We start from the raw sequence: 8600 nt of genomic DNA, 5'->3' as shown, positions 1-8600 counted from the left end.
AGAAGTTTTCAGAGTAGTAAAGGTCGTATCGTTTGTAAGTACACTTCCCCCACAGCGGGCGAACCACACACAGGATGTTCTACAGTTTCAGATTTAAAACGCCAATCTCTCATCGCTATGCGATGGACTCAACAGAAGAAACTCACTGTGAGATTTGTAGAAGAGTCCGTAAACGTAATCGAAACGTGAAGCAAGGTGCCATGGAGTTTGTTAGCCAAGTTGACCAGATTCACAGTCCATTCTTACATGTCTGGAAGAAATACTGCCAACAAAGAACAGACACTTATCCTATAATGAGAAATGTATCAACACAAACAGTCATCAGCATCGTAGAAAGTAACGTTATGAAGTCTAAACATGTAGCCAACAATTTAAGTACAACTGAAAACTCGAAACAACCGGATAGTGCGGAATGGATCTATGATGAAGAAGCCCTTCCTCCTTTACCACTTTTATGTCTTCTCAGAAATTAAAAATAAGATGCAGAACAACACATAACCTATGTGATATATATTACCACAATCAAAAAAAAAAAAAAAAAAAAAAACATTTAAGTAGTTTTGAGAGTTGTCAGCTATTTGAGAGTTACTATTGGTACATGATAATCATCAGATTCGCTTCAGACATCAATTGATATTGCTATGAATTAAATAATCACCACCTATAGTATGTATAAAATAAGCAGCATATAACCTATGTAATGTATATACCTATCTCAAATATATACATTATATATATAGATAGAAGAAGGAAGTAGTTAGGACACTGAGTAAAGAGAAGAAAGTTGTTCTCGTAAATCGTTATTAGTAACCACACTTACAACCAACACTTAAGGAAAATTCATCATCTTACAGGAGAATAAGATCATCAAGTGCACAGACAGAGATCGATTATGGCCAGTGGTGGAGATGAATCGGTAGAAGACCTCGAACGAAAGTTAACCATTTGGAAAATAGAAAACCCGCAAACTGAGGAATGTTGCCCACGCTCACAACTTTCTGCCGATACGCAATATGACAGTCAGAAATGGGTGAGACAAACACTGACCAATCCACTACGATTACAAGCTCTGACTACATCATGTAATCGCCATGCCTTCAAAAATAACCCTACCAGAAGCGAATGGAAGGAGAAGGAAACATTATTTGCGTACGTTCGAGGATACATCTGTAAGGCATATCCTGGCTCCAGTATATCTGTTATTGGTTCTTCAATTACTCGACTTGATACCTGGTACTCAGCTTTAGATATTAACGCCAATATTCCAGTCCTCGAATCCGAAGAGAAAAGAGTTTTGGTGGAGAGAGCCATCGAGGATATATGTGCAGGTTTGAAACTCCACACACTGTGCATACAAGCAGACGCGATTGTTCATGCACGAACCCCAGTTGCGAAGTAAGGTTTTAAGAGTCGTGGGCCTAGACGAGAAAAACTAAGAGTTACAATTTGTCTGAACAATTCACTTGCTGAAGCTAGTAGCTACCTTCTCCAGACTTACGTAAGATTAGATGTAAGGGTAAAGATCCTCGTAGGGAGCCTGAAAAATATCACCAAGAAACTTCACAAGGAAAAGGTTGGAAAAAGTGGCCTATCCTCCTACGGACTATCCTTGATGGTCATTTATTACCTACAACAGGTTCGTCCACCCGTTCTCCCAGTGTTGCAGGAGATACCTGGAATGACAAAAGACTGGTGGATAGAGCGACGGCCTATATCTTTTCAGAATACCCTAGGAGAAATAATCAACACTTGGCCCATATGGAAGAGGAATCAAGATCAAGTTGGAGAACTTTGGTTACATATGTTACTCTTTTACAGCGACGAATTTGATTACCAGAGCGTAATCATATCCATCACACGTGGAAGAATGTGCTCCAGAAGGGCTGAGTGGGAATGGAATTCCCCACTAGCCATTGAAGACCCACTTGAAATAGAACGAAATCTAGCAAAGCAAGTTAGCCGATGGAACTTTCTTCAATTTAGACAAACTCTCCGGTCAATACTCATAAAGGCTGCCAATACGGAAAGAATTAGAAAGAAAAGCGACAAAAATAATTGAGAGTAACCCTTCCTGTGTTGACCTCGAGGAAGAAATTGCTAAGATTGTTCCAGCTGAATCTAAAGTCCTGTCATGCCTGACGACACACCAAGAGGATCATCAACAGATACCAGACATTGAAGTCACGACGCTGCAAAGAAGAGATTGTCTAAATATGTAAATGTAGAACTATTAGAAAAAGAATGAAATCCAAAACTGTTCTTAGCCAGAGTTTAAAAAAAAAAAACCCTTCTTGGAAAGGTAAGCTCTAAATGTTGTATACTTACAACCTTGCCTTCCAAATATTATTTTGGTAATCCATTGGTAGGTAAATTATGTTAAGACGCAATGCTAACTTAATTGGTATATTGAGTATGCACTCTATCCCTTCTTAAAGTATTCACATTATAAAGAACCCTGTGATTAAATGTGACTTAGATGAAGAGGTTGCTGAAAGATGATAAGTAATATTCTCAATGCATACTTATATGTAATGATTTAAACTTCTTTGGTTTAATTTCTGAAATTGAGAGGAAGGACTTTTAAAAAAATATATATATATATATATATATTGTAATAAGCTTCTTAATGAATATTGTTAATTCTATGTAACTTGAATTGAAATGGTTAGTTTATGGTCATGTCATATTACTATATTCATATTCTTATATCATATGATATTATTATATCTCACTATGAGTATGTTATCTCAAGATATTAGGTAACCTAACGTATTGTATTGTATTATAGTATATCCCATACGGACATTAACTATTAAAAAAAAGAAAAAGATATGTGTAGTTCCATTTGAACTGGGTTGATTTCGGATATATCAAACGAAAAGCCACTCAGAAATGTATTTTGGAAGTTTAAGAAGTTAATTTAACCATTTAACATTTAATTTTATCATTTGATGTTTAAGGTACTGTATTTATCTATTTACTATAGTGATATGTATAACTAAGGTATAGTGTTAAATCAAGAAATATAACATTGATTGAAATGGATACTAAAAGTCAATTGTAAAATGACCTAATATATCATACTATGAGCTGATTTGTAATACTGATATTACGTTTTGTTCTTTTTCTTTCATGTAAATGGGCAATGAGTGACGACAAGAGAGATGTGCCATCATCAAGGTTGGGCTGATGTTTTCTTAATGTTTCTCGATGTGTTATGACTTGTCTTAACTAAAGTGCCATCTGAAGAAAAAAATATATATATAAATCTATGTGACCTCCAAGGACTCAAACACGCCAACATCCTATTCCGTTCTTCTATAGACAGACTAGAACTTTGTTCAAATAAGGACATGCTCTCCACAGCGACGCTGTCGTTCCAGAAATGAATCGGTTAAGTAAGGCTATTTGTGTTTCCTACAAGATTTTCGCAGAAAGCTGTTGTTGAACTTTCCAAATTAGACTTTTAGTTCCACCTTCCTAAAGTGCAAACGAACTGTTCCAGAAGTGTTTGTGATACCACAACGAAGATTTGTTCACCAACTCTGGTGATCTATTGTTGTTAAATTTTGTTTTGATAAATTAGTATGAAGTTTTGGTAAGGAAATTGGATCAATGATCAATGTAAATTTATCACAAGTTAGAAGTATAACTGCGGAAATTAACTTAAAAAAAATTAATAATAATGATAATAATAAATAAAAATAAAGCAATAAATAGAATAAGAGGAATAACAATACTAATAGTAAATAAATAGTAAAGTTTATCAGCTTACATTTGGTTCTACTCCAGGGAGGGAGAGTGTTCTCGACCAATCCTTGGTCTTCACAGTTGGTGAATGGAGGAATGTTGCCAAGGCAACCAGTCACCTCCCCCCCTTTTATCCTAATATGTAGTTATTACAGCAACTATCTATTCATAAGTGTCATTATTCAAATTTAAAACATATTCCCAATCTGTTAAAGACCAAACAGACCCTGTGTTACCACACATTGTCTACTCGCAAGTTTTGTGTTTCCTGCTATGGAAGTTAATCTTTTTCACAGACATTAAATCCGCCACAATTCTATACTTTCCTTAGTATTAGAGTCAAGGAGACACCCAGTAATTCCTGGTCATTACCAAGTCTGTAACATAACTAAATGTTGTTTATGCATCAGGGAATCACATTAAGAATGGTGATTGGTTTGACAAAGAAGGGGAACGTATATGGATAGAACTCTCAAAAGGGAGCGAATTAATATTTTATTAGTTCGGGATTTAATTACAAGAGAGTCTAAAGGCATTATGCGTTAACTGTTTTATTCAAGAATTTCATTAGACAGAAAAAGCTTTGCTACAAAAGTAAAGGCAAGTCTATATTAGTTAAATACATTCATTGAATATGAAAAGAAGAAGAATACGAAAAGAAAGTTAAGTCACCAGTCTTGCCCACATCCTGGTTCCTGTCACAGATAATTTTATCAACAGTACCAGATGGTGAATGCTGCAGTGGTAAGCAAGAAAGGAAATCGAGTTTATGGGCACAGCATTTACACAAGGGAGCAGCTATAGTTGGCCTGCAAGTCAACAGGATGGAAGCAGATGCCCAGCCAGCATGTGCGTAGGTGCGTGCACCAAGACCTGGAAAGGTCCCACCAGAGGGCTGTTGAAATTGTTTCTAGGTCATAATCCTTCTTGGACGACAAGATCGCCCCAGGAATTTAGTGTCCAATCCGAAACTCCTTTATGTTTGTGAGGTTATGTAAAAAGGGAAGGCGCGGAGCTGGAAGGAAGAAGAAGCCAGGTCGTAACGTAGGCCTAAGTGAACGTCTCACCCCCCCCTACCCATAGTGCGGCTGCCACGTCCACGGTGGACACGAGTCCCCAAAATTCGCCTGCATCAGCATTCTCCCCAGTTCTCCTTAGAAACTACTGACATTGAAGTACACAAAAGTCCGTGAAGTTGATCGGTAAGTGTTCCTTCTTCAAATTGTTGGCTTATTTAGGCACCCCGGACTCGTGACACCGCCCCACCCACCCCCCCACACACACAAATACCCACTCCTCACAGATCAGTACATCCCTCTTAGGTAGACAGCTCCCGAACCGAATTCCAAGAATGCTAGTGTTAAAGAATTATGTAATGCCGTGAATCATTTAATGTCATGATATTGATCATTGAATCAACTTAGTAAAAACGAATAAGGTAATGTACCACTACTCAGTTGTCTAAGGGCCCACTCTAAAGAGGTAATTGTAAGGTGTATGGCCAATAACTCTGTTGTCTTGACTCTTGCCCATAACCAACATATGTGGAATAGTTGTATTGTTAATAATACTGTTGTTTATTAAAATGTTTATCTATTAGTCCATGGTCCTTTTATTTACTTGGGGGCATAAACTGAACTAAGAGACATATATAAATAGATAAGTGAACAGATATATATATATAGAGAGAAATCTAGTTAGAGCAAGAAGTCTCTAGATAAAACAAAACCGACAACAAGCATAAAGGTGGGAATAAATCAGCTAAGTAATATCATCTTAATACGGGTTATTGCGGCTCTAGGTTGGAAAGGAAGACCCAACCTGGAAAACCTAGGGTATCACACAACGCACTCTAAAGGTCTGACCCTGCAAGTGAAAACAAACCCTTTTCACGATGGGGGCGGATTCGTCCTAGACTCTTCTTTGAGTTGAAAACCACTAGTCCTAGTTGGAGGTTTAATCGCCAAGTGAGCATTAACTAAAGATTCCATTTAATGTTGTTATTATAAAGCCAGGGGGATTAGACCTCACAACATATGGCTGTAACAGATATAGTCAGACTAGGCGTAATTCATACTTTTTGTTCTAAGTGTAGTTAGTTCGTTTTTACCTTTTTCGTTTGGTTGGTTATCTTAATTTACCTTAACATATTCGCCTCGCCTGTCTGGTATCTAGTTCTGCTTTCATCTAGTGGTTTTCTATAGGACAAAGCCTCGTATACCCTCAAGATGAAGAGCGAGAATGCTATTTCTCCTCTCCATCCCGCAGTTTGGGCTTTTGCGTTGTGATCATTATCGGGTAATTATGCAATTAATTACTCGACACTGCAGTTAACTTCCAGTCATGCTTTAATCGTGCTTTAACACTTAGTTGTATTACTTTTGTGGTTGAATGTGAGGTTTTGGCAGCAAAAGAAGAAACCTGAATAACACAAAAACATAGCAGAGTTTAATACAAGAAAGAACTTACAAGAGGGAGAAAATTTTATACACTTCACTCAAAAGATATGTTAAGACATTTCATTAATTTCATCAAACATGTTTATCAAAATAGTCCAGCAATTATAAGATCAAACTTTTTAACTTTAAGGATTTTCATCTTCAGTTCCAGTAGTTAACTTTCAATAGGATCAGGTTTAGAAATTAGAAAGGAAACATTTTAATGGTACCATGATTACTATCATTTTCGCACTTCGTACTCATATCATTTTAACTTACCAGCTCTAGAGATCACACTGAGTTGTTCAGTCAATGGCTATGGCTCTCCAATTTGCTCGGTCGGCTCTGGGCTCGGCAGAACAACGATCAGTTCCTTGCTGAGCTCTTTGGTCCTTCCTTCAGGGTCTTGACCGTTCCTCTCCATTCATCTCTTTCTCCTTGCGAGGGTCCGCTTTTTATGTCCCAAGCTCGCCCACACTGTTTATACAAAACTTTTTTCTCATTGGTGGGAGCCAAGTCTTAAGATGCTCGGTGGTGCGTCATGGAAAAGCAGTGGGTTCAAAGAGGTATCTATCTACACACACAAATATCACTGCTTCTTATCCTCTCCCTTTGCCCTAATTTGCATCTTAAATTGAACGCGTCCATCCGGTGTTTACAAAAATCTTCCACTTTACACTCGTAAGTGGCTAACTGACATAGCTGTTGCTGGCTAACAACTGTAGGCCTCTTTAACACGTGTTTATTACAGTTATAATGACTAATCTTTGCCATTTTATTTAGAAAATATACGCTTTTGCTCGAGGATTTTTACTCTGCCTTGAACTTTTCATTTGGTACTTAAAGTGATATTATATTGAAGCTTCTGAGAGAGATCTAGATAGGACGGGTACAGAAATTAAGTCGTTGACTTTACTATAAGTTTGAAACATTTTACAAAAAAAAAATTTACAGGGAAAGGGCAGAATTAGCGCTATAACACAACACTAGTATACGTTTGTAATTCTCAGTCAGGTGTCTCTTTACCTTACCCCTCTGCAAAAAGGTTTGGTGCGGTTGCGAAGGCGAGCACCAGACTAAACCATTTTGCGAATTATGTTCCACTCGCCAACAGACAGTACTGTGCTCTAGTATAGGTTGTAACTAGTGACGTACAGCGGCAGCGTACATGTATCATACATCGCATTCTAGGCGATATGACTCCATATTCAGAGCAAAGCGAACAGTTTTAAATGTGAACATGCATTATTGTGGGTTTTGTTGCATTAAACTGGTTTACATAATAAAAATAAGTAAAAATTAATTTCTTTTAACATCTGATTATAAAATAAACAAATTTACTGTAATATAAATAAGGCAATATTCAATTTTTTTTGTATAATTAAAGTATTATAACAATTCGAAAATTGTAGATCTCTTAAAGTACCATTTATAACTGACACAATATAATAGCATAGCTTAATTTAATTTATTATGGTACTCACCTTTTTATAATCTGCGTTGATGTTGGAATAAAATGGATGATAATTTTAAATTTAAGTTAACGTGAATAAGTTAGGATTTAAAAACAGAATTAAAATATGGGCAAGGAAGTAGAAGTATACTACACGTGCGTACTACCACTAAAATAGCTTTAGGACGGGACAGTCCAATACTGAATTAGCAACACATGTTAAATCCCACAACCACACCACCTTAGTAGATTCAGCCATTCCTATTATCAAATTAAAATCCAGTTTTAAAATTTTCCAATATGAAGCCCTAGTTATAGAATGGTTTCGCCGCCATTCCACTCTCCAAGTATTATATTCCAAACTACCCTATAACATAGCACTGGTCAGGAATCTCATGCACCTGAGATTCCCACGTGTATCCAGGAGCATCACGGGAACTTAGTCTTCTTAAATCTGAGCAAGCGAAAGTATCCCATCAGCATTGAGCATGCTCAAACCATTCAAGGCCTTATAAACTTCGTTCAGATCTCCTCACAGGCACAGACTAGCAGATACTTGCAGGTGCCCAGTCTCCAGACACTCTAATTTGTAATAAACACGAGAACTAATAATGTTTATTTTTACTGTAGAACCTGTAATATACAATTCATCGATAACACACAAAATAAATTTATTGAAATATATAATAATTATATGACTATTCTTCACATTAAAAATTCAAGATAATACAGTATTTTAAAAGGAAAGTCTTTCAATACGTTCCGCAATTTTATGGAATTTTTATTGTTCTGAACTACGTAAAATTGAAAAACTAAAACTACATCTGTTATAACTACGAGGTATTACTGTAAAAGTAATAAAATCATTTAACCCTTCACAACCGCGTGACCTTTCATTACATTTTTAGTCACGCGGATGACTGCTGTCCTTAGTCCAATTTGTGTACAAATTATTTAAA

This window comes from Mastigoproctus giganteus, chromosome 1, assembly GCF_048544385.1.
Source record: "Mastigoproctus giganteus isolate SK-2022 chromosome 1, ASM4854438v1, whole genome shotgun sequence".
NCBI lineage: Eukaryota > Metazoa > Arthropoda > Arachnida > Uropygi > Thelyphonidae > Mastigoproctus > Mastigoproctus giganteus.
The sequence above is the reverse complement of the archived record's forward strand: the minus strand, read 5'-3'. Positions refer to the sequence as shown.